Here is a 27,275-nt window from a genome sequence, read left to right on the forward strand (position 1 = left end):
GATATCTTGTCTGTGTGCTTAGGGTCATTGTCCTGCTGAAAAATGAACCGTTGCCCCAGTCTGAGGTCAAGAGCAGGTTTTCATCCAGGATGTCTCTGTACGTTGCTGCATTCATCTTTCCCTCAATCCTGACTAGTCTCTCAGTTCCTACCACTAAAACCATCCTCACCACATGATGCTGCCACCACCATGATTCACTGTACGGATGGTGCCTGGTTTCAACAAAATGGAAAAAAGTGAAGCGTACTTTCCTGATGTATTACTATGATTCTGCACTAAGTGAAATTGGTAAGCCATGTGTATATATATATATATATATATATATATATATATATGAAAAAGGTACAATTTTGCATATTTAACAAAGAATTCAGAAGATGAATTTTAAGAACAGCCGTTTAGCCTGTGCGGAGTTTTTTTTTGGGGGGGGGGGGGGTAGGTCAGTTTATGAATTTTAAAGGACAAAAAGTTGCACTCATGCACGGGAGTAACTTTTATTTTGAAAAACATTACAGGAAGTGCGCTGTTGAACTTTGTTTAAATTGACAGCTTTGTACGCTGAAGCTCAACTTCACGTGAAACTCCGGAGCGACGAAAAGACCATGAGACGGTTCGAACGGTGCGCGGACGGTATGGACGGTACACCGAACTGCGGGGAGAGTAACCGACAGTAAAACTCCGGTTTCTTTCCCGTTAAATCCGGAGCGAACACGGACTTGCTGGCGCGCGTGGCGCCGGTTCACCGTCACGGACTTTATAGTTCCGAGTTCGGCCGTAATGCTGAAGCTCTGCCTGGGGAGAGGCTTCCGGCCGCCGGTTCCGGTCCCGGTGCTGAGCCGCTGGATGGGCACACACGGCAGGAACGAGCCCCGGGAACCGCTGAACTCCCCGCAGAGAGCCAAAGAGTTCATTTACCGGCTGCAGGCCAGAGAGAGGATGTGTTTGTTGAAGGAGCTGCAGAACTTCGAGTCCAGAGCCATCGCTCAAGGTAAGGGGCAAAGGGCAAAGGTCACGGCCGACCTTATGTCAGCAAGGCGTCAAACAGTTAGGGCCATAAGTGGGAGCAGAACTATTTTTAAAGTGGCTCAAAAAGAGGTAAAGTCTTGATAGAAATTAATATAAATACCAAAATATTAAGATCTGTATCCACAGACTTATTTTTGCATTTATTCGCGCTGGGAGAGTGGAATTTCACTCATAGTGTCGAAAATGTTTCTGAAGGTGAGGGCTAAAAGGGCAAAGGTCAAGGGCTAATGACATAATGTAAAAGAAGATTGCTTAAGTGGCTTAAAAGACTAATAAAGCTATTTTAATATTACTATTCACATCAGATTTTCTTTGACAAATGAGTGTTGTCACCTAAACATTGAGATTTTGTCCACAGGGTTATGATGATGCGTTTAATTCCACAGTGCGATTGTTGAATTTCAGTAACAGTTCTTCTTTTTTGTTTTTAAATGATAAAGTAAGAACAGAGCAGCTTTTTGAAAACTGGTTACAGTTACGCCGGCTGTGACTTTAAGTCTCGGGACTTTTTCTTATGTCAGCCGTCGTAATTGATGTTTTGCGACTCGGTGTGCGCTTCCAGCTCCTCCTTAGTACAGTGGTAACTATCACTGCGTGTCATGTGGGAAACAAGGGTTCCATTCTCAGACAGAAGGTTTTTTGTTGTTTTTAATTCCTTTCATATCAACCAACATTTTTTGGTTGTTATTTTTTGGGTTCATGTATCTCTGTATGATTTGGGTTATTGAGGTTAAGGTTAGGGTGTGGGTTAGGATGTAGGATAACCTACCAACACATACATCACAGGGCGTGAGGTGGGGGTACACCCTGGGCCACATATAGACAAACACGTGCACCTGCATGCACACCTACTGACAACTTATTTCCATTCCACCTAACCTACATGTCTTTGGATGTGGGAGGAAGCCGGAGCACGTGGTGGGAACCCACACAGACATGGGGAGAACATGCAAACTCCACACAGAAAGGCCACAGGTGGGAATTGATCCCCTGACCTTCTTGCTGAGAGACAGCAGTGCTAACCACTAAGACACAGTGCTGCCTGATAAAAGATTTTAATCATTTTAATTCACAGCTGTAAATTATGCTTGTCAGGAGGAATTCCATCCTTCCATCAAAGTTTCATATCTTAAAACTCAAGAATTATAAAACTCTCCAAAAAGATTTTTTTTTTTATACATTAATACTGGGAGGTCAAAGCTCTGCCCCCCCCCCCCCCCCCCAAAAAAAAAATCATGTATTTCTGACATTTATAAATGCCTTTTCTACTAAATTTTGAGTTTCAAGTAGGAAATGTACCAGAAGCCCTGAAATGTTTAAATCACCCACTAGATGGTGACAAAAGCTGCTCAAATGTGGGGTAAGGTCTTGGCTCTATTCATTTGAGAAGTTAACTTTTGGCGAAAATACAATTGACTGATAGCCCAAAATCTACTCAGGGCAGTGACCCTGATGGATAACTTACTTGTTACTAATTTGGAGTTTTATGTCTTTAGGACAATTAGACATTGAGGTGGAGAGACCTCTGGGAAGAGCTTAAGGGGTCATGAGGTCGTTGCGTAGGTGTTTGGCAATGCTGATTCCTTCTTTAGGGTTCTGCTGCTTCTGGTTGTCTTTGGTACTCCGTCCCTTTGGGGATCGTAGCTCAGCCCACCACCCTGTGATTGGACTTTTCAAGTTTGTGAAGCAACAGTTTGAGTCCACCCATTCTGGTGTCAAACTTTAAGGGATGTTCAGAATGTCAAAATGTTATAAAATGTTTGTGATGGTGATTAATACAACCTCCAGTCAGAATACAGTGGGCAGTGGCGGGCACAGCTAACCAAAAAGTTAGCTTTGATAACTGCTAATCAGCTAACTGGAAAGTTATCTTTTATCACGTTTAACCTATAAACCACCAAAAAATAGATATATTATGCTTTGTGTATTTAACTTTAGTTCATTTGTTAATATTCATCCATTAATACAGTTCCAAAAAAAGTTGCCACGCTGAAGTATTTTCCATTTTGTAATGTTACCATTCCTTCTCACAAACACTTAAGACATTTTGGTGTCTGAATGTGTGGAAGAGTACAGGGTCATCATTGTTTTTTTTTTTTTGTTGTTTGTTTTTTTTTTTTTCTCTCTCTCTCTTTCTCTCATCTCAAAATTCTCCACACATTCTCTACTGGGTACTCGTTTGGACTGCAGGCAGTCCAATCCAGTACCCATACCCTCTGCTTCTGCAGCCATGTCTCGCCAAAATATGGTTTCGCATTGTCGTGTTGAAAAATGCACGGATGTCCCGAGAGAAGATGTCCACTTGCAGGCAGAGTTGTAACTTGTCTTTATTTGGATTTTAATTTTAGCATGAAAATAGTTTTGCACTTTGGTGCAGGATCGCACTCCGCTGAGCACGCTTCAGAATAATACTAATAGATCGCTAATAGATTTGCGAAAACACACGATATTGTTCCATGTTTGATGTTGTGTTCTTGGAGTAGTTATACTGCAGTGCTGGCCTGCAGCGATGCATATTTAATATGTTCCCCTGCTGTGCTCGCAGTTAATTATCTGGATCATCATCTTTTTAGAATGTAAAATATTCTGGATGCTGCAGTCAGCGTGCACGCTGCAGTGCACGCAGTACCTACGCACGGTGTTTCAGTATCCATCTGCTTAGATATCGACTCCATCCTGCAGTGCACATTAACGCGGTAAAACGCTGACCGGCAGCAAACGTCAAAGCCTTTCTTTTTAATCTCGAGCACACTGTGCACGTGCAGAAATCTGCAGCAGGATCTTAATCCAGCTCAGTTTAACAAATGCTGAATTAAGATCCTGCTGCAGATTTCTCTCTGATTTAAAATGACTCTGCTGTCAGACGTTGGTTTTAATCTCCCAGATTCGGATCCACACGCCTCCTGAACAAACAGTTTTCTGAGATAATGTTGTGTAATATGCAGGGTTCCACAGAAACACTTTCCCGCTTGATACAGGTGAGTGAGTGGTGGGATCGGACTCGTGCTCCATGACCCCCGTATTTAATTTTCAGGACCATTTAGAATGATATCTGGTCAAAAACATATTTTAGGGACCTTTGTTGGGGTTTTTTGATTGATTGATTGATTGATTTAGGATAATTGAAACCAGAGTGTTTTAATCTGTGCACGTTTTCATTTTGTTGCAGCCCTAAAATAAAACAACAAATAATGTTATCATTAGTATCAAGAAACACTGACATAGTTTTTGTTTGCAGACGAATAAGTGACTTAATTGAAATAAGCAGGTGGAGAAAATGAATGAATGTTTTATTTACTTATACTTACTTTACACACCAAATTTGGCCAAAAAACATAATGTTGAAGCCTGCACTGTAACTCGGCATGCCGTCAGTCATCCCCCTGCGTTTATTTCCTCTGAGACTTCAGACGGATGAACAGTCTGGTGAGGAGGCGGTTTGGGAAAAGCTTGAAGGCATTGAGATGTTTGATTGACGTATAAATTACATTTTCATGTAAGCGCTCCACCTGCCTCCTTAGATTACCGTCTGAACCTGCCAGATTGGGCACGCTGTGATGCCACACAGCGCCGCAATGATCAGTCATCGCAGCTACGCTCTGGCGCTTAAATGAAAACAGTCAGGAGCAGCCAAAAATGGAAAACTGCAGCAAGCGCACGTCCCAAAATGACTCGTTTACACTTCAAATGTCTCTCCTGAAGTCATGAAATAACCCTCTTTGAAGTGTGACACATTTATTGTTCTTAGATGTGTGTGTAGAGTGCGACTGATATATGGGTTGACCAGTATTATCGGCCGATATGAGCCTTTCACCAACATATCAGCATTATTATTATTATTTTTTTTTTCTGATATGCAAACTTTATTTCCCCCCAGAATAAACAATGCAGAAAGACACTTTGGCTGTTGGAAATGGTGTCATCATGTTGTCCAGCAGATGGTGCAAGGCTGTCAGTCATGGCTAGAAGCCCCCATCACCCCTTGGTCACCTTAGCTGCAAGAGAAAGAGGCAAAGCGGCCAGCTGCCATACATTTTCAATCAGTGTGGTGATTTAGTGACAAGGGACAAATGGTTGCTATGCTGACAGCTAGGCGGAGCCAAAGTAGATGAATCTTTTTTTTTTTGTTAAGTGAAGACCAAGTGGTTAGTGTGTTTGGTTTCAGTGCAGATGGTTCCCGGTTCAAACCCCACTCCTGCCACTTTTCTCTGTGTAATGTGGTGTTGTGTTTGGAAGGGCATCCGGTATAAAACTTGTGCCAAATCAACATGTAGATCTACCTTGGATCTGCTGTGGCGAGGGACAAGGGAGCAGCCAAAGGGACTTTATTGTTATTATTATGCAAATGCTGAGTGATGCAACACGGTGACTGTAATCCAAGTGAAGGCAGTGTGATGTGCATTGGTTGTTATATTTATAGTTATTTATAATGAAGTTCTCATTTGAATTGTCAAACATCCAGCCTCAATTACATTGCATCAGGAAAGTATTCACAGTGCTTCATTTTGTCCACATTTTATGTTACAGCCTTATTCCAAAATGGATGAAATTCATTTTTCCCCTCCTCAAAATTTTCTACACAATACTCCGTAATGACTGACTGGGAAAAAGTTTTGTTTTGTTTTGTTTTTTAAGATTTTTGTAAATTAATAAAAATAAAAAAAAAAACTAAGAAATCACATGTACCTAAGTATTCACATCCTTTGCCATGAAGCTCAAAATTGAGCTCAGGTGCATCCTGCTTCCACTGATCATCCTTGAGATGTTTCTACAGCTTAATTGGAGTCCACCTGGGGTAAATTCAGTTGATTGGACATGATTTGGAAAGAGACACACCTGTCTACATATAAGGTCCCACCGTTGACAGTGCATGTCAGAGCACAAACCATGAATGAAGTCAAAGGAATTGCCTCTAGACCTCTGAGACAGGATTGTCTCGAGGCACAAATCTTGGGAAGGGTACAGATACATTTCTGCTGCTTTGAGCGTCCCAATGAGCACAGTGGCCGCCATCATCGATACATGGAAGAAGTTTGGATCCACCATGACTTTTCCTGGAGTTGGCCACCCATCTAAACTGAGCAATCAGGGGAGAAGGGCCTTAGTCAGGGAGGTGACCAAGAACCCGATGGTCATTCTGTCAGAGCTCCAGCATTCCTCTGTGGAAAGAGGAGAACCTTCCAGAAGGACAAACATCTCTGCAGGAATCCAGCAATCGGGCGTGATCCTCGCACTGGCACACAATCTTGCGTTTACTTGTCGTAAACTGTTGTATACTGTGTGTAGCTGCGTGCCAGTGTGCAAAGAAAATTTTGAAATGCTCAGAATTTCTGGCACGCATAAATTTTGTGCCACTTGTGCACATTGCACAACCTATAAGCAAACCGGGACCAAATAATGCCATGACTGCTTCATGCATGCGCAAAGTGGTTGTGGCAATGCATGCCTTTGAGGGAACAATACGCGCCGTACGTACCATGTCGTACAGTGTACGTAAACAATGCACCAAAAATACTTGAACACGGAGTAAATCAGTTGTGCAATAGCGTGCCATTGCATGCTGATGCGAACCATTTTCAGTTACGTGTTGCATGAATAGTGCGTAACTTATGCGTAAACAGTGTCGAAAATAGGCTTCACGCTTTCAAGCATACCATCTAAATGACGCGCATTGGCGTGACGAATTGCTTGGCAGTGCGGGGATCAAATCGTGCAAGTGTCAAGGTGGCTGTAGAGTGGCCAGACGGAAGCCACTCCTTAGCTCTTGACCTCAGACTGTGGCAATGGGTCAGCTTTCAGCAGGACAATGACCCTAAGCACACACAGCCAAGATGTCAAAGGAGTGGCTTCAGGACAACTCTGTGAATGTCCTTGAATGGCCCAGCCAGAGCCCAGACCTGAATCCAATGGCTGTGCACTAATGCTCCCCATCCAACGTGATGGAGCTTGAGAGGTGCTGCAAAGAGAAATGGGCAAAACTGCCTAAAGATAGTTGCACCAAGTTTCTGGCATCATATTCAGGAAGACATGAGGGTGTAATTGCTGCCAAAGGTGCATCAACAAAGTATTGAACATAGAGTGTGAATACTTATGTACACGTGATTTCTTAGGGTTTTTATTATTATTATTATTATTACACTATATAACAAATTTTTATTTTTGTTTTGTTCCTGGGTACGCAGTGTGTTTTCCTAACCTGTTATGCCTTAAATAAATAGAAAATAGTTGTTATTCCACAGAAACTTTGCTTCTGTGATCAGGACAATGATATTTTGAAATTTGTCTGTTCTCTTCAAGAATATTCTCGATTCGCCTTCACTACTACTCAGTAGTCTTCTAGAATATTCTTTAGCTGCTAGAACGGTCCAGAATTTTCTAGAAGTTTCCAGAATTATCTAGAAATTTCAAGAAACTTTTAGAACTTTCTAGAACATAAAAAAAATAAAAAATCAAAGTTTGTGCTGAATGTAGTCATTTTTCCATAGACTTTAGACATAAGTAGTTGAAATATAACACTTAGAAGCCAGGAACAGAAATTGTTACATAGTGTTATTTTTAACAAATTGACAGAAATTTAAGAAAAACAAAAACCTTTTTTCATGTTGTCATTATGGGTTGTTGTGAGTAGAATTTTGAGGGGAGAAACAAACAAATTTGCTCCGTTTTGGAATAAGGCTGTAACATAACAAAATGTGGAAAAAGTGAAGCCCTGTGAATACTTTCCAGATACACTGTATGGTTCTTTGTCCTAAGGGTTTGATTATAAAATGATATGAATAATTGCCATCTTTTAAAAATGTATATACATATTAGTATTGTATTATTATATTACATTTTTATTTGTTTATTTGTTTGTTTTACACCCTAAAATTGGTGTTAAATCCATAGCAGTCAGGCAGTCGATCCATGTTGTTTAACACATCTTGATATAAATGCCAGAAAATACTTTTTTTTTTCCCATATAAAATAAAATGTCTTAAGTGTGTGTTTGCTTGCTTTCTCTTAGCAGGGTAACTCAAAAAAGTCATGAATGAATTTCAGTGAAATTTGGTGGACAGATAACGTAAGTGATTAAATTTTGGAGGTCATCAAGAATGTATTCTCAAACTAAGATTCAGAAGTGCTTGTTACATAGATATTTAACAGAAAAGTTCTGAGAGTAGCCTTTTGTGAGCAGATGAATAATGTCTTCAGAAATAATTTATGTAATGATTGAGTTGATCTGGGTCATATTCAGAATTAGAAGCATGTTAGAGATCTAGTATCAAAATTAATAAATGGCTCGATGAAATTTTTTGAGCATATTGATAAGTTCTCAGGCTTGATGTAAGTTAAAGTGAGTATTTTGGCGGTGGGGATATGTGACCTTGGCGGTGTCACGCGCTCTGAGTGCTGGTGTCGCAGACGGAACGGTCCCTCGCTAAAAATCAGTCAGACCTGCCTCTACTGCGCGTGCGTCATTTTGGACCACAACAGCACGTCTAAGACAGTCCCTTCACCCAAAGCCATCAAATGGATTAATAGGATTATTAACCATCAGATGACAAGGTAAAACCTCTTAAATCATTTTAAAGTCACTTTTAAGCAGAAACAAGGCTGTTTTAAGCAAAAACCAGGCGATACTCTGACCAGGGGCGTCAGACTGGGGGGGTAAAGGGTACTATGTACTCAGGGCCCAGAACATGGGGGGGCCCACAAAAAACTGGCATTAAATACATTTTTGTGTTGTATGTTATTAATGTCCATACAATTCATGTTGTAAAAGAATATAATTTGAATGAATGTATAAATGTTGCAAAACATAATTCTGCTCTAACAATAATATTGAAAGATCTCTGAGGGCCCTTCCCACCCCTGCACAGTTGTACAATGGTTTAGTCCAGGGGCACAGGTGCCCCCCAAACACACACACACACACCAAACGGGATCTCACAGAAAGAGGTGTTTAGTAGTGCTGAAACAACTAATCGATTTAATCGATTATTAAAATAGTTGTCAACTAATTTAGTCATCAATTAGTTGTTAAATATCTTTGTTTCACCGCAAATGTTTTGTTTCTTCCATATAAATCAACCGTTTCTGTAGCACGGCTTTGCTTTGAACCTTGAACCGATCGAAGCAGTGATTCGCAGATCGAAGCAGTGCTTTGATCTGGTGCTTTGTTGATTCAGTGTTTTATTTCGCTTAATCTTAATTTTTCCCCACTAAAACCCCAAAGAGCATATGTCTGTGAGTAACATTTACCTTTTTATGTTAATCTGACCTGTTATGGTCTTCTGAAACAGTTGATAAATGTATTTTATAACTTAAACGGGACCGATGCTAACGCGTTAGCATGTCTGTGGCGTTTTCCATTTTTAAGTTAGCATGAAGCTGTTGCAGCTGTCAGCACATTTGTTTTCTGTATAATAATTCATGACTCAGCGTTTGTTGTCGTAAAAGAATCAAATGTATTACAAATTGTAATATTTTATTCATTTATTTTTTATATATCAATAATAATAATAATAGAAACAACAATAATCATAATAATAACTAATAATGCCACAATAAAGTTTTAGAGAAACAGACAAAAATAATCTGATAAAACAAAACAGAAAAGATTAAACCAACTAACAATGAACATGAATAAATATAGAAATAACTGTTTCCTGTGAACACCCAGTGACTCTTAAACCTCCACTTCATCCCTGTTTTATTTGTTTAATGACAATTTGTTTCGGTCAAACCACATCTAAGCTGTGTTTTTACACAAGAAAAAAATAAAATGCAGTAAACTGCACATTTGTGTCTTTTTTCATGAAAATATCTTATTAAATATAACATATTACACTTTCATCAGGCCTTTAAAATAGTTTTGTGGACTCTTGCTGTAATATGTTGTCAGTGGTTGAGAGAGTTGCTGTAGGCATCTAAACCTGATGGAAATCTCTTTGTGGTGTGTCGGTGATGTATGTATGTGCAAAATAAAACAAAACGCTACTCCAGGTAAGTTTTTGACGAGAATATAACATAACTTTGTTACAAGGTCAAACGTTGATGTTGTGTGACAAAGTCCTTTTAATAATAACTCACTTAAACAAATAATGGCAAAACTCACATGTAAGTAAAAAAAACAAAAAACAAAATGCTTAATCGAAAAAATAATCGACGGATGAACCATTTAGTAAAATAATCGTTAGTTGCAGCCCTAGTGTTTAGGCTGAAATAAAATGTCTTTCCCAAAAAAATCAAAGTCCGGATTTCAAAAAAGAAGAGAAAAAGGACAGGGAAAGAAAACTAAATGAGGGAAAGCAGCTGCTAACCAAATTCTTTGAAAAGAGAGGTGAGCTTCAAAGCTAGCTGTATTGAGTTGGGGGGTCTGGGGGACCAAATTGCACCATTTTTCTAGAAAATGGTGCAGTTTGGTGCATTCCTGTGCATTTTAACAGAAGGGAATACACCAAATTGCACCATTTTCTAGAAAAATGGTGCAATTTGGTCCCCCAGACCCCCCAACTCAATATTGTTCCCCCAACTTTAAAAAGGGTTCTGGCTCCCAGGTGTGATCTAAGGTATACATGATTCCTAACACATTAGGAATTTGGTGTTTGCATTAATAAAAAAGAACATAACAGGGGGGTTCTTCAATATGGTTAGTGCCTAGGGCCCAGAATTTGGTGCTACGCCCCTGACTCTGACGTTTGAAATGATGAGCTGCATGGCGCAAAGCAACGCCGTGATGAAGCCTTCCAGGACATGTTCGGGCATGTCCAGCTCATGATAATCACACGACTGAAAAGCAACCGGAATCCATCTGAAATCCACCTGAAAGCCATCCTGTGAGACCAACACGGAGGTGGTTTTGTGCCGCGTAATGAACGGCTCCGTGGCGCGTCCCTCCGCTTTTCTTTCCATGAAAAAAACTCCTGTAACAGTGGAATGTGCAGAAAAGGTGCTGATGTCCACGACTTCTGCCTTTTTGTGAAAGTCAGACGATGTCCCGGATCAACAAAGCCTTCACGTTGGAAATGATCTGGTTGTTTCAGCGGGGTCTGAGCCTGTCGATCGGCGCTGGGAGCGCGCCGCACTCTCAGCAGTTGTGGGCCGTCCTTAAAGCGGCAGTAACACTCCTTAATCTGTATAATCCCCATAAAATCGTCCTTGAAAGCCATATTAATTTTCCGAACGGTGTCCACCTGGAGGTCTCTCACAGTTTCTGGAAAAAAATGATGCAGCAAAGCTCCAAATCGTTCATACATTTATTCGCAATAAAAAAACGACGAGAGGGTGGACCAGTGCTCACACAAAGCCTGCTCACAGGCGAATGACGCAACCGACAGGCGTAAAAACTCACGCATGCGCACGAAGGTTCAAGCTTGTCTGATGCAATCACACGTGATTCAAATCCATATGGTTTTTGAAAAAAATAAAAAGGTCGGATACTTTTCTAACAGACCTCGTATATGTAGACGCCTCATAACTTGTTGCAATGTAATCTAGCTTCGCCGCTGTATTGGATGGGTCTTTTCACAACAGGCTTGCACCAGAGTCAACCGCAGTCGATGGAGAGTGAGCAAATTTGCCGGTATTTTATGCTACTTACGGTTGCAATAACTGGCACAGTATAGAAACCAGATTGCGTGGGATTACCTTTCATAAATAAGATTGAACAATAATTTTGGTTATTTTACCATTTGTAATATGATGTTATGGTAACAAACAGTACTTACATGTAACATTATTACACCAGGAACTGGTCCTCTCTCTCATTAGCTGTTTCCATCCAACCAGTATCGCAACTCAAGTGAATTGTTGTTAATGTGACAAAAGGAAGAGTGCATTTGTTTGCATTTCCATCTACTTGTTATGCACTTTTGTTTCATAATTCTTTGGAATTAAGAGGTGTCTGTATTTCACAAAGTAAGGCTACACCACATCTCAAATTTAACTCCACTGGAGTTATAGAATGCCAGCACACACAAGAAGCTGTGCAACACAGTTCTTTTTTTCAAGGCTTTTAGCTCTCCAGCCCCAGTCAAGCTCAACAAGGTAGTTTAAGACCCTGGAACGACCTGGAACTTTCTTTTCCTGGCCTTGAAAGTGAAAGTCTCTGTAACAAATATTAAAGCAAAAATCCACACAGCCTAAGCACTCCCATGTAAAAAAAAAAACAACTAAACTTTTATTAGACACCCCTAATAAAATAAAAAAAAGTTTTTGTTTTATTTATTTATTTATTTATTTGCATGGGAGCACTTAGGCTGTGTGGATTTTTGCTTTAATATTTGTCTCACCTTGATCCAGCACACCGTTCTACACATCTTGGATGTGCGTGTCTTTTTGATTCATCTTTGTAACAAAACCAGCCAGGTGAGCGAAGCAGAGGAAATTAAAGTGATGTCCCGTGTGTGTGTGAGAAAGAAATGAATTCAAATGAACAATCCAAACTTGTTTCTTTACTAAATTATAAAATTAATTTATACATTTATCTATATGTCATACCATATGTCTTTGTTAAAGAGCATAAGACAAAGTCGTTCAGCAGGAAAGTAGGTATTTTTAATGTGTGACAGCATCCTGTATTGTAACTGAATCTCTGCTGTTTCTAACAAACCAAACCGTGGGAAACATTCGGGGAGTTACAGATTTTAGTTGGGGATACACCTTCCTCAGTACAAATAAATGCACTGGGGGCACAATAGGGACCCATCCAAGATGGCAGCCGACTGATAGGCAGCAGCAGTCCATGAGGCATCTACGTATATATTGTCTATGGCCGCATCACACTGATCACTTCCTCCATCTTTTATGTTGAAATAATGCTGAATTTATGTGGAAATGATTGTTGTACAAAAACTTCAGATATCTGTCGCTGAGATAGATGACTGGAGTCCAGTTTGAAGCAGAAACAAAGTGATAATCAGTGAACCGCGGCTGATGACGCATGCACAGTGAAGGCAGGGCGGACCAGTTTTTAGGGGGGACCGTTTGGTTGGCGACACCGGCTAGTTTTGCTTTTGGAAGTACGCCTAATAGTGTGGGTATAAATGTAAATATTTTTGGTTGGACAGTTTCGATGCTTCAAATTTGAAATCTGGAAGGCGTTTGTTTGTTAATGAGTCGCCTGACAGCAGGCAGACGATGGCAGCATCTGCTGATGTCTAATTCTGCTCAAATGCAGCCAGTGTCTGTTTGACGTGAGCAGCGTTCCAGTCACACCGCTGTCATGTGGCTTTCTGCAGTTGACGGGCGCAGTGAGCCGGCGCTCTCTGCTGCATCTGGTACATTGCGCCTCATTATTAATGGCGCCTCATTATTAATGTTCACGTCTGTATCAGTCCATCTGAGTTATTTTTGGACACGCTTTCTCAGGAGGCCAAGTTTGCACTCGTACTGCAATCATTAGGAAGTCGGAATCAGTCCGGGTGAAGGCGGGCTATTCCCACCATGTGCATTTGAAATTCCTGTTTCTCTCAAAAAGAATAAGTCTGCAGCCACTCTAGCGGCCTCATGGGACTGAAATGCTCCTTATGTGGATGGAAGAATCATAGAAAGACTTTGAAGTTCTGATCCAGTACTGAGCATATACAGTAGTGTTCAGAATAATAGTGCTATGTGACTAAAAAGATTAATCCAGGTTTTGAGTATATTTCTTATTGTTACATGGGAAACAAGGTACCAGTAGATGCAGTAGATTCTCACAAATCCAACAAGACCAAGCATTCATGATATGCACACTCTTAAGGCTATGAAATTGGGCTATTAGTAAAAAAAAAAGTAGAAAAGGGGGTGTTCAGCGTAGTTTGAAGTTGATTAGAGAGGGGAAAACTTATATGCAGGTGCAAAAAATTATAGGCTGTTCATCTACAATGATCTCCAATGCTTTAAATTGGACAAAAAAAAAAAAAAAAAAAACAGACGCGTGTAAGAAAATGGAAAACAACCATCAAAATGGATAGAAGAATAACCAGAATGGCAAAGGCTCACCCATTGATCAGCTCCAGGATGATCAAAGACAGTCTGGAGTTACCTGTAAGTGCTGTGACAGTTAGAAGACGCCTGTGTGAAGCTAATTTATTTGCAAGAATCCCCCGCAAAGTCCTTCTGTTAAATAAAAGACGTGCAGAAGAGGTTACAATTTGCCAAAGAACGCATCAACTGGCCTAAAGAGAAATGGAGGAATATTTTGTGGACTGGTGAGAGTAAAATTGTTCTTTTTGGGTCCAAGGGCCGCAGACAGTTTGTGAGACGACCCCCAAATTTTGAATTCAAGCCACAGTTCACAGTGAAGACAGTGAAGCATGGTGGTGCAAGCATCATGATATGGGCATGTTTCTCCTACTATGGTGTTGGGCCTATATATCGCATACCAAGTATCATGGATCAGTTTGGATATGTCAAAATACTTGAAGAGGTTATGTTGCCTTATGCTGAAGAGGACATGCCCTTGAAATGGGTGTTTCAACAAGACAGTGACCCCAAGCACACTAGTAAACCAGCAAAATCTTGGTTCCAAACCAACAAAATTAATGTTTTGGAGTGGCCTGCCCAATCCCTGGACCTAAATCTAATTGAGAACTTGTGGGATGACATCAAAAAAGCTGTTTATGAAGCAGCACCAAGAAATGTGAGTAATGATTTTTTATTTTTTATTTTTTTTTTTTTTTGGACGGCTCTGGTTCAACCCGATTGCTCACTATGAAGGTATGGAATCACCTCATGTAAGGATTAAAATATTCCCCTAAAAAACCACAGTTCAAGGCCTGGTGGAAATTTGAAGTTTGACCCAGATGACCTTAAATTTCACCCAAAGTATTAACCTCGCCGGATCACTTCAGGCATCTGCCGATGTGTGTGCCAAGTTTGGTCCTAATTTGGTTGAAAATGAAATATCTTGACCTTTGCTTGAGAGACCATGACATTTTCCAAAATAAACAGTTAACTGGCAGTTTCCTGGTCAACTTTACTGCACTGACTGTGTTTTGGTAAAAATTGGCAAAAGGACGCGGGAGGAGTCCTAGTTTGGGTTTCTGGTGTTCCGGTAAGATGTGACCTTCACCCCCAATGATTGACCTTGGCAATTCTTGGTCGCACCTAAATATGTGAATCAGGTTTGGTGGAAATATTGAACATATCAAAATGTTGACCTTTTGTCCGTAATGACCTCAACTTTTGCCAAAGCGAACCCTTTCAGGCTCACTGTGAGGTCACTGTTCAGCAACATACAGAGTTTGGTGGAAATCAGTCTGGGAGGAGTTGGGTGACAAATGGACAAACAAACGCTGTTCAAATTGTGATGGAATCAAAAAGATCACAGAAATGGAATGTTGACCTGTAGGTGGTGAAAGAGAGAGCAAAGTCCCTTTAGACTGTGTGGACATGGATTGCGGTTTGCCCAATGATTTCTTGCTGCTCCAGCTAAAACATTTCTGCTTTGGAAGGAACCTTTGTTTCCTCTTTCCTGAAATAACCCTCGACCTTCTGTGCTGCTGAAGACCGTTAGGCTGGCAACTTTCAGAAACTCTGCACAAAGTATGAAATTTGCATTAACAAGTGCACAGAAAAAGTCAAAAGTGAATAACTAGGTCACTTTAATTGGTCTCTGGCCCACAATGCATTCTGTTCTTTGAGGTTTTAATGTGGGAGAACTGAAGGCAGCAGCTTCTTTTTCTGATCACTGGAGCGAGAACGTGAGGCCAAACTGGGAAATTAAAACAAAAATCTAATATTGTGCATAATACGCCAGCAGCCATTGCTCCCATAATTCCTCACTGTGTGTCTTCAGATTTCACAAGAGTTTAGAAAAGGGAAGCAATTTTCTCGTGTCATTTGTCTTCACAATGCAGTAGTCCCAGATTTTTCAAACTAAACTACCCGGCTGCTGATCTGACACTAAGATTTTGTTTGTTTTTTTATGATGAACTGTTGCCACGGGTAACATTTCTTAACTAGTCTAAGTCTGATTTGACTCCTGATTCTCTCCAGGAGAAAATTAAATGAATAAAATTCCCCAAAATCATGGAGGATTCAGAATATTCTTACTGGTACAGACTAGTACCCAACCATATATTGGTTGGCTGATAATATCAGCCGATAAGAGTCATTCACAGAGACATCGGTATTATTTATTTATTTTTACGTATATGGCAACTTTTATTTTACTTAATAAGCACTGCAGAAAAACATTTTGGCTGTTGGAAACTATAAGGGAAACCGGGGCACAGTGAATCAGTAGCTATATCTACAAAACTACATATATATTTGCAGCAGTTATGCCATATTTTTATGAATAAAGACATCCCCCTTATAAACTAGTGTTTTGTTTTTGGTTGCTGTAAGGGTAAAACTAAGTGGCAAGTAAAGTCAGTTTTTTTTTTTCCTATCGAAAGTAAATTTTGTGGATGTCAGTGTCTTTCTATTTATTTCTCATAACAGAGGAAAGGTGGACCAAAAATTATTAGTTAGAAGACTACCCCGTCCAAATGATGAGCATGTGTTATGTCTTCTCCAGACTATCAGCTATTTGATAACATGGCTTGTGTGTCACATGTACCTGGGGCACAGTGAATCAGTCTAGAAAGTGATTTACTGAGCCCCAGGATCAAGTGGATGACAAACATCACTTGTTGAACCTCATGCATTTATTTTTCCATGAATTATTTCTATAACTTGTGTCTATAAACAACTGTTTTCATGTTTGAACAGAAATTATGACAGTTGTATTTATAATAGTTTCTAAAGGACTTGTATCACTAGATAAGACACTCACACTTTACATAGGTGGTTTGCTGGATTATAGTTTGTATATGCATCAGCATATATTTAATAATTTTGAAGAAATCTTTATAATAATGTGTTTTTTCATTATATTCTAAGTTGATTCACTGTGCCCTGTGAATTAGTGTCCAGGGCACTGTGAATCCAAAATTTTAAAATCGATTTTAAACACCTGTAAATTACACTTGGGGAGACATAAACGACACAGCCTTATAAACAATAACTTGCTGTATTAAATCCACAATAGAATGACCTCAACCTATGCATAATGTGTTCATGCTGCCACAAAACATTTCTGATCCACTGTGCCCCGACTTCGCCTATCATTACATAATTTGTTCAGCACAGAGTGTTCTGATGTAATCACCTCTTCATCACATTAGCTACAAGAGATGGAAGCAAAGTGACCAGCTGCCATTCATTATTTTATTTTTTTTTTTCAGTGAAGGCAGCGTTACATGCGTTGCTTGGTTGTTGCTTGTATTTATAGTTATTTATGAAAAATTTCACATTTAAACTGTAAAACATCATGTCTCAATTTATTTGTTTGTCAGAAGGGTTTGATAACTGTTAGGAATCATTGTCACGGTTATTTAACCACGGGGTTCTGTATTGTGTATGTATTATTTACATCAGCCCAGTGATATTTACTAATTATACAGCTTTTATTTTATTTTCTTCTACATCAGCAGTGCGATGTGGTGCTGCTCGTCCCACAGGGTGAGCTGCTGCAGCTGCTCACACTGTTTCTGCTCAAAAGACACTGTTGCATGCACGAACCGTTGCACTGGGATTGTGCACGCCTGCCCGTTGGCGCAATGTTTCATGGTGCGCTAATTCGAACTGTTTTGCTCTGTTTCACTGTAATTTCACCAAATTTGCACTATGTGTGAAGGGGCCCTTATATTTGTGAGAAGCCTTAGCCATTAGGGGAGGTGATGGTCTAGTGGTTAAGCGTTGGGCTTAAGACCAGAGGATCATCGGTTCAAATCTCAGCCTGACTGGAAAATCACTAAGGGCCCTTGGGCAAGGTCCTTAATCCCCTTTGCTCCCAGTGTGTAGTGGGCACCTTGCATGGCAGCAGCCTGACATCGGGGTGAAAGTGACACATTGATGTGTAAAGCACTTTGAGCGTCTGATGCAGATGGAAAAGTGCTATATAAATGCAGTCCATTTCACTACTGCACAGCATTTTATATTTATATATTCAAGGACCATACAAACTATTTTTGGATGTTTGAGCTCAACATGTTTGAGAATTGTAAAAAAAAAAAAAATAAATAAAATAATAATAATAATAAAAAAAATAATAAAAAGAAAAGAAAAAGACATGACTAGGACGTGGAGTCACTTTTTTTAATTCTTTTGTATGGTTAATAGTCTGAGGTGTTGCATTAAGGTGCATTGGTGAAGAACAGTTCCTCACATTCAGCTTTAATCAGTTTGGAAATTTAAATAGAATGAAAATAATATAACAGCTCCCCCCCTTCCCCAAAAACCGCATGTGATTTTTTTATTATTATTATTTCACCAGAGCATACATCATCTTATAGAGAAATGCAATTGTTTGTGATGATGGATTATCAATCAACAATGGAAGAAAAGATATCCAGTGATGCTTCTAGTTGTTGTTTTTTTTTTTTATGAAAACAAAAATGAGTGTGGCAGACGTTACAAGAAAAAGACACATGAAAATTTCTGTAAACTTTATTTCAAAGTTCTCTAAAAACCTTCAATGATTCATAATTGTGAACTCCAGGAATATAGGGAGAGTCAGCTTACTAATATAGTGACTGCAGTAGGGAACAGATGGTGAGGCACTTGGCAGCACTGGCTCCAGGATTGTGAAAAATTCCATGTGACAGATGTTACATCTGATTCATGAACATAACTTGCAGATAAAAAGTACATGTTTTCTGAAATATTTTACTGATTTTCTTAGGAAGAGATTAAATAATCCAATTATTGAAAATTTTACATCAATTTACACTTTTTCATGCAGTTCTGGGTTTAAAAGGTTTTAGGAAATCTGAGGAAACTGTTTCCACTCCTACATACCGGACCTTTATATATATATATATATATATATATATATATATATATATATATATACACTAGCATGTTGCCCATGGGGATCCACGGGCTCCAGATTGGGTATTGCTTATAAAATAGGTATCTGACATTTTTCAAGGTTGAGAATGAATTATTCAAAGTTTCCTATAATGATCTTACATGGTGTGTGAGTCCAGAATGTAATTATCAACATCCGTTGTTCACTGTTGTTACATAATATCTGTAATTTCTCCCAAAATATTAGTCCTATCAATGCTCTGTTTTGGCGGTGTTCATCCTTGACCCAAAATACATAAGCGTACCAAACAGCAAAGGTTAGCGCTCCACAGTTTCTCTGTGATCGACGATGGTACACACACGCATGCATACACATACACAGAGGCCACTTGGGTTTTAATATATAGATGATTTACCGCCTTTTGCTGGAATGACGTATGAGTACAGATTGTAATTATCAACGTCGTCGTCCATTGTTCACTGTTGTTAGCTAATATCCCTAGTTTTTCCAAAAATATTAGTCCCATCAACTTTCCGTTTTGGTGGTGTTCATCCTTTACTGAAAATACATAAGCACTCTCCCTATTTTGGGCACCCAGCCGTCAAAAATGTGTATAATGGCCTCTTACTATGTCACCATCTAATTTTGGCTAAATCCATCTTTTTCTCCAAAATATAGCGAATTATCGTCTCTAGTATACAACTAGCAACTAACTTCCAGTTTTGCATTATGCCCAGTAACACATGATGTGAGTGGTCAGTTGACACCACCTTTTGAAAGGTTGGTTTCTGATTGGTCTGTAATTTGATTCGACATGATATTGTTATGGTATGTCAAATTCAGAAATGTGTTTGTTAATGGATTTTTTATATAAAGTGGCAGCAGCTGTTCAGATTTTTTAATAGATTATACTAGTTTATTGAGTATAAATATTCAATGGTGATCTCTTTTGGTAGCTGCATATCTGGTTCTTATAAATAGTTCATTGTTTTATTATTTTCATGACTTATTAAATTTTTCACTTTTATACTTTGAATAATTCTTGTTTTTGATTTAATTGATCAATAAAATTTAATTTAGTTATTAAATGTGGTTGATTTTGATATGTGTTGACATTCAAAAAGTACAATCATGCTTGCTCCTTCACCAGTTTAAGCATGTGTGCCAGATGGCACATGCTACGGCAAGATTGAAAGAGCTATATATCAATTTGCTGATTAGGTTGTTACCATGCAGAAATCAAATAAGCACACAATATCCAATTAAAAACTAAGAATAGGATAATGTGCAAATAATGAATGTTTGAGTTCAATGGTACGAATATTTCATGAGGTGAAAGCTGGAACAAACCATTCAACGAGGCTTGTTGAATGGTTTGTTCCAGCTTTCACCTCATGAAATATTTGTACCATTGAACTCATAAACATTCATTATTTGTTTTATATAACGGCTAAAATAGATCCTTGTTATTTAATATTTTATGAATTTATAAACAACAGAAAAGGGACTTACATTTTGGTGTTTCACTGCTACTAAAGTCCATATTGTGACGTGTAGTCCGGTAATGCAGTACACTGACTTTAGACTTCCATTAAAAATAAAAGACTTTGTGTAGTTCCTCAGTCCAGCCAAAAATCACATCTGCTGTTCATCTGAACAGCTCTTCATGCATCCAGACAGCTTACAGCGGAGTGGATTTTGTGTGTGTGTGTGTGTGTTACAAGAATTAGCACCGTCAGTTAGCTCAATCAAATCGTCATCTCACTTGTGTCATTGTCCCGCGCGTGCGTGCTCACACAACCGGGTTGGCACTTGTGCGTGCGTGTACTACAAAAAAAAAGAATGTGTTCATCCTCAGTGCAGCGAAAAAAAAAATCACGTCACAAATTAGTCCAGCTTTTCATTCTACTTCCTGCTAACAGCCTCCAGACAGCGCAGTGGATTTGTTGTGTGTGTGCAGAGTGCAATGGTACCCAACGTATGGAACAAATTTGCACTCTAAATGCAATGCAATACAGATGGGACGAATAATCCATGTCATGTGACATACAAAGCACCAATCAAATCACAAGGATCCACTCAGCCGTTATATAATATACAAATAATATATATGTAATCTATATAATAGAAACTATTTCAGAATCTACATAGGTGCACAGTTTATGGGTGCAGAAAGAAGCAGTGCGCCAGCCACAGGGGTTTAAACAAGCACATGCTGTTGTGTGGGCCGCCAGAAGAGGAGGTACTGCTGGCCCACCACCAGAGGGCGCCCTGCCTGGAGTGCGGGCTCCAGGCACCAGAGGGCGCAGCCACCTCACAGGAGCAGCTAGGGTGACAGCTGTCACGCAATCACCTGCAACAGCTGTTACCAATCAGCAGGGGTACATCAGCAGGACCACGTCTCCACCTCTTTGCCGAGATATTGTTCTACCTGGAAGGTAATATTCTCAGCTGACTGCTTGACAGTAACCTTTTGTGATTTTTGTGAGTGATAACAGACCTTTTTTCCAACGAGAGGTGGAGGTAGCTTTCCTGCCGTGCGGATTACTGGGTGCAAACGCGCCCACCTTTAATTGTGTTTTTGTTCCTCGCCAGCAGTACCAGGTCCGACACGCGGAGGCAGTGGCCACCTGGGAGTTCGGGACTTGGCGGCTCCAGTATTCCCGGGTCTGGTGGCGAAGGTATCGTGTGGTTCCGGTTCTGCTTTGGACAGGTGTCTCCTATCTTCGAGCCTGCCCACACGACACCTTTGTGAATTGATTCTGATCTATTGTTGTAATCTGTTGTATTTGTTGTGCACATTCACAACAGTAAAGTGTTGTTATTTGACCTACTCCATTGTCCGTTCCTTTGCGCCCCCTGTTGTGGGTCCGTGTACCGACACTTTCCCAACACATGCAGTGAGTTGAGTCAGGCACACGACACGCACAGGTTCATGGAAAGTTGGAAACCATCACCAAAGAAAAGAAGCCATTACCTGAAAAGAAAAAAGATGACATTTAAACAAGGCAAGAAGGCTGCATTAACATTAATGTCAGGCAGAAAACAAAACATATATAAAGAAGCAAAATCTAATCAGATTTCTATGGTTAAAATATAATATTTGGTTCTCCAGAATGCACTAGAATGCATAATTTAGTGCCTTTTTTTTTTTTTTTTTTTCTCTTAAAATAATTTTTCAGAGGACTGCCTCTGTGGCAGCTCCCCCCGGATGCTGGTCAGCCCCTAAAACTTTGGACACACTGATTTCTTTCTTTGTTTTGTTTTTTTGTTGTTTTTTTGTTTGTTTGTTTGTTTGTTTTTTGTGGACACCCAGAATTTTAATTTCTGCCTAAAACTATAAGCACACCAAATGGCAAATGTCAGCGCTTCCCAGTTTCTCCGTGATCAAAGCCATAGACACATACATGTACACAAAGGCCACTTGCCTTTTGATATATGTACTAGCGGGTTGATTGGGTCATGTTTATAAAATAGGTAGCTGACAATTTTTAAAGGTGGTAATGAATTGTACAGTTTTTATTATGAATTTGAATGATGTGAGTCCAGAATGTTTTTAGAATCTTAGACCTCAACAGTTTTTAGAGGAACTCAACACTTTTATTTCCTGTTAATTTACTGTTTTAATGTGTTTAGGTTGTTGTTATCATATACACACTTGGTATTACTGTTTATTACTTCTGTTTTGTCATTTGATTTTTAAACAGACCAGAATGGAAACAAGAGCAATCAGAGATTTCTGACGTCTGCTAATCCAGATCCAAATCACCTCCAAAATTCAGTGAAGTCTTCCATGCCCTAATATCTATCTGTGGTGCAAATGTGGTGAGAATCCGTGAAGTAGTTTGAAGTAATCCTTCAAACTCTATATAAAGGGAAATCTTGATCCAGATCACCTCCAAAATTTAATGGAGTCTTCCATGACGTAATATATATCAGTGTTGAAAATTTTATTAAAATTTGTGCAGTAGTTTTTTTACTTAATCCTCCTAACAATAGTCCTTCAAAGCCAATATGAAGTGAAGCTTAATTCAGAATCTGGATCCAGATCACCTCCAAAATTTAATGGAGTTTTCCTTCGTCTAATTTAAATCTGTGGTGAAAATTTTGTCAAAATCCGTGCAATAGTTTTGACGTAATCTTGCTAAAAGACAGACAAATAAACACTGATGATTTTTATTGCATCCTTGGCGGACTTAAGTGTTTTCACTGTTTTGTGTCATTCATGTTTTTTTTTTATGTATTTACAATTATTTTATGTACCAACATTGAACTTAATAAATAAAATCACAAATGCACACATACACAAATATCACTTTGCTTTTAATATATAGATGATTTACCGCCTCCTGCTGGAATGGTGTGTGAGTCCAGAATGTAGGCTAATTATCAACATCCATTGTTCAGTGTTGTTAGCCAATATCCATAGTTTTTACAAAAATATTAAAATATTAGTGCTATTAACATTGTGTTTCGGTGGCGTTCATCCTTGACCCAAAATACATCAACATACCAAACGGCAAATCTCAGCTCTCCCCAGTTTCTCTGTGATTGAAGGCACACACACACACAGGCACATCTGTACACGGAGGCCATTTAGCTTTTAATATATAGATGTCAAACCAAAAAAATAAAATGTAAAAATCTGACAAAACTGATCATTTAACTAATCATTTGACTGTCAAAATTCATGTGGGAAAGGGATATTTCCTAATTAATTTGGCTTGTATTGTTAAGTTTGGGGTTTATAAATAACTTGCTCTCTTTTTCAGAATCTATACCAGAAAATAATTTTTGCCTGGTCATGTCCCATTGTTCATGGAATTGACTGTCAGATGTTGTCTGCGGATATCCTGAGATTCTGATTTCATTTTTGTTTCTGCTCTGCTGCAGGAGCTTTAATTCAAACCTCAGCATTTATTAAACGAGCTCCTTGTGTGTTTTTGTTGTTTTTCAGGGGCCGCGGAACCATCGGCACCAACTGCAGCTCAGATCAGATACGGTGAGAACTTTAATGACTTTGAGACACGGGGCAGAGAAGCGACTCAATAAAGAGGTGGTGTTTTTGGCTGAGTGTTGTGTGTTGATATGTTGCCCTTCATTTGCAGTGTTGCTACACAATGCCATCCCCTTCATTGGATTTGGTTTCCTTGACAACGCCATCATGATCGCAGCAGTAAGTGACTTTACTCCAATTCAAACTTGATGTTCGGAGCAGATTATCGCATATTTGACGATGTTCTATTCTCTGGCAGGGGACGCAGATCGAGCTTTCCATTGGCGTCACACTAGGAATCTCCACTATGGCCGGTAAGCGGACCTGAACCTGCTGACATAGATCTGAACTTTAAACTCAGACCAGTCCTACAGAAATGGATCACTTTATTCTCAGATGGTTAAAAGCCTGCTTTCTTTGTCCGTGTTTCAGTGCAGACAGATCGTCTTCTATTTACTTTTGTTTCTGTGGGTTTTTTTGTTTTGTTGTGTTTCAATGTCTGATGTTGACGACACATAGAGTAGCCGGTTTCGGGGAAACGCCACGAAAATCTAAAAAACCAAGATGATTGGTGTAATTTTAAAGAGAAATGTTGAGAAACAAGTGACCACCCATCGCCGTACCACAAACTACAAAAACCAGAGTATGCACCTGAATCGGTCTACGTGAATCCATCAGTTTTTATCCACCCGGTATGAAATACGGGGATGGGGGGGGGGTAGCGATCAGCACTTCTGTCCATTTTCTCTTGTTAGTGCAAAATCTCAAGAACCACTTCACAAATTTCACTCATATTTAGCATGAGGGTGTACTTGGGTGATCCCCAACACGAGTCAGTTATAGTGACCTTGGAGTCAATTTCAAGGTCTCAGCAAAATATTCAGGATATTGTCATTGCCACCATTGTTGGTGCGATATTGACGTACCACTTGGGTGATCCCCCGACATCAGTCAATTACACTGAACTTGGTCAATTTTCACGATCACAACGAGATCCCCAAAATCCCCCGACAATTTGTATTAAACTTTGCATTACTGATTTGTGGGGGCCGGGGGGGATATGTCATCTTGTGATGACTCTTGTTACTGTTGGTCAAGAAAGTAGAAAATAAGTAGTAAAAACAGTATCAAAGAGTATCAGAAAATAATCTTTTGTAAATTAATATTATAACCAAAAAAAAGGAAAAAAAAAACTGCTGTTAGGAACCAGTGTCAAACAGAAGTGTTGTGGAAATTGTTGCTAATTGGCTTTAACGCAATGGTAGCCACACCGCTGGTGGAGACGGGCTGTAAGGTACAGACTAAAGGTTAAATTGGTACCTGGTGCCAGGCCCCTGTGGTCTTAAGTTCCTGTTGTCTCTGGGACACCACATGGAGCTGCTTCTTGATTTTTGGCTTTTATGCCAGATGTCCTTCCTGACAGAACTAAAGATGTTCATGGAGAACAGGAACCAGGAACCTTCTAATTTGGAAGTGAGCACACTAACTGATTGCGCTACTATGCTTATATGAAACAGTGGTGTCTCAGCTTTTAATTAGGCCAAAGGTTACACTCTGTTAACGTCTGACACCGGCGTTGGCTCAGGTGATGATGTCATCCGTCTAAACGTCTTTAACAGTCAACTCTTTGTTGGTGCGTTCTCCCGTGTATCTGAAAATAAAATCTCTGCTTAGGGTCGTACTGCACCATGAAGGCAGCTGAGCTCGCCTTCCCCTCACCATTGGGTTATCCCGTTTCCATGGATACCTGGCTCCAGTTTCCTCTGCAAAGTGCAAATCAGGAGCCGGCAACGGGCTGGAGATCAGTCACTCTGTCGTCCTCGGATTCAGGCTCGTCCAGCCTACTGAGCCGCTGAACCGTTTCTGCTGTTTATTCTTTGACGAGTTACAGCAGCTGACACTCGTTTGTCAAATAAAAAGCTGATGTCAGCAGTGCTGGAAAAATTATTCTCTCTGCTGCCCATCGCCATCAGCGGGTTTTTTCTCTTTGAAGAATTTGGAGAGGGAAAAAAACCCGCTGGAAATTGAAGCACGATCACTTTTTTTTTCCCCCCCACTCATCACAGGTCAAACAGTAAAGAACACAAACAAACTGCTTCCAGAGACTCAAATCGCAGTCAGTGAAATCAAATCTACATTAAGTTCTTCAATTGGAACCATTTAAAATATTCTTCTTCTCTGCTGAGTTTTTTTTCTTCCTTCTTCATGTTTTTTTGCAGAATCACTAATGAGTAAAAGAGCTTATTTTCCTGCCAACCCTCAAATTTACTTAAAGAATAATTGGCCTTTGAATTTACTGCATCCAGCAGTTTTGTGTGAGAATCAGATTATTTGGGGTGGAACCAGGAAAGTGGATTTAAAATAAATACATTTGGAGTCTTTTTTTTGTTGTTGTTGTTGTTTTTTAATATCTGCATTTTTCTTGTCCCCCCAGTGGCGGAACATAGCAATACTGTCCATCTGAAACTCTGTATTCAATATAACATTTAACAGATCTGAAATGAGTTTACCAAATTAGTGCAGCAAGCTAAGAGAATATTTAGAGCAAAAATCCTGCTCTGTTTGATGTGATACAAACCATCAGATTCAGCACAAATTACTCAGACATTACTCTTTTGGGAAAAAAAAACAAAACAATTAGCCCCTTGAATTTTCAATAGGCGGCCAGGTAGGGGTCAATTGAAGAATTACACAGGGGCCAAAATTAAAAATGCTCTAATCAAATTGAAAACTACACTGCATTATTTGTCTGATCATAATGATTCCAAAAAGATATAGTTTGGACAGTCTGTGAGGTAAAACAGCGAAAATGACAAAGGTCAGTTTCATTTTGTACAGGGGTCAAAAGTTGAAATTGCTCCAATTTTGGTGTTAAAAAAAAAGATGTGAATTATTAGTGAGTTAACAGGGTTTTAAAAAGGAATAGTTTGGACCAATGTATCATGCTTATTTATCATGTTACGGGGGGTACATATGTCACATGTCATAGAATCCAATGGATGTTGACCTCGTTTGACCTTTACTTTGGGAGACCAAACATTTCAACACAGTCAAAACTATTCCATTATTATTCCTATTAGCTCAATCAATAATTTGCATCACTTTTTACTAATATTGAAAGAACTTTACACTTCTGACCCCTGTACAAAATGAAACTGACCTTTGTCATTTTTGCTGTTTTACCCCATAACCCCTGACATTCAGTCATAGATAGTCCAACCTATACCTTTTTAGAATTGTTGTGATCAGACAAATAATGTAGTGTCATTTTCAATTTGATTGGAGCATTTTAATTTTGACCCTGTGAAATTCTTCAATTGACCCCAACCTGGCCGGCTATTGAAATTCAAGTGGCTAGTCATTTTTTTTCAAAGAGTAATGTCTAAGGAGTATTTGTGCAACTTTGGTGCTTATATCACCATT

General features: G+C 39.4%; 1 pseudogene; it reads left to right on the top strand.

Annotated features, from left to right (window-relative positions):
- Nucleotides 1-536: 536 nt before the first annotated feature.
- Nucleotides 537-27,275, top strand: part of LOC117501465 — a 33,735-nt pseudogene continuing 6,996 nt past the window's right edge.

Source organism: Thalassophryne amazonica, chromosome 20 (assembly GCF_902500255.1).
Source record: "Thalassophryne amazonica chromosome 20, fThaAma1.1, whole genome shotgun sequence".
NCBI classification, from domain to species: domain Eukaryota; kingdom Metazoa; phylum Chordata; class Actinopteri; order Batrachoidiformes; family Batrachoididae; genus Thalassophryne; species Thalassophryne amazonica.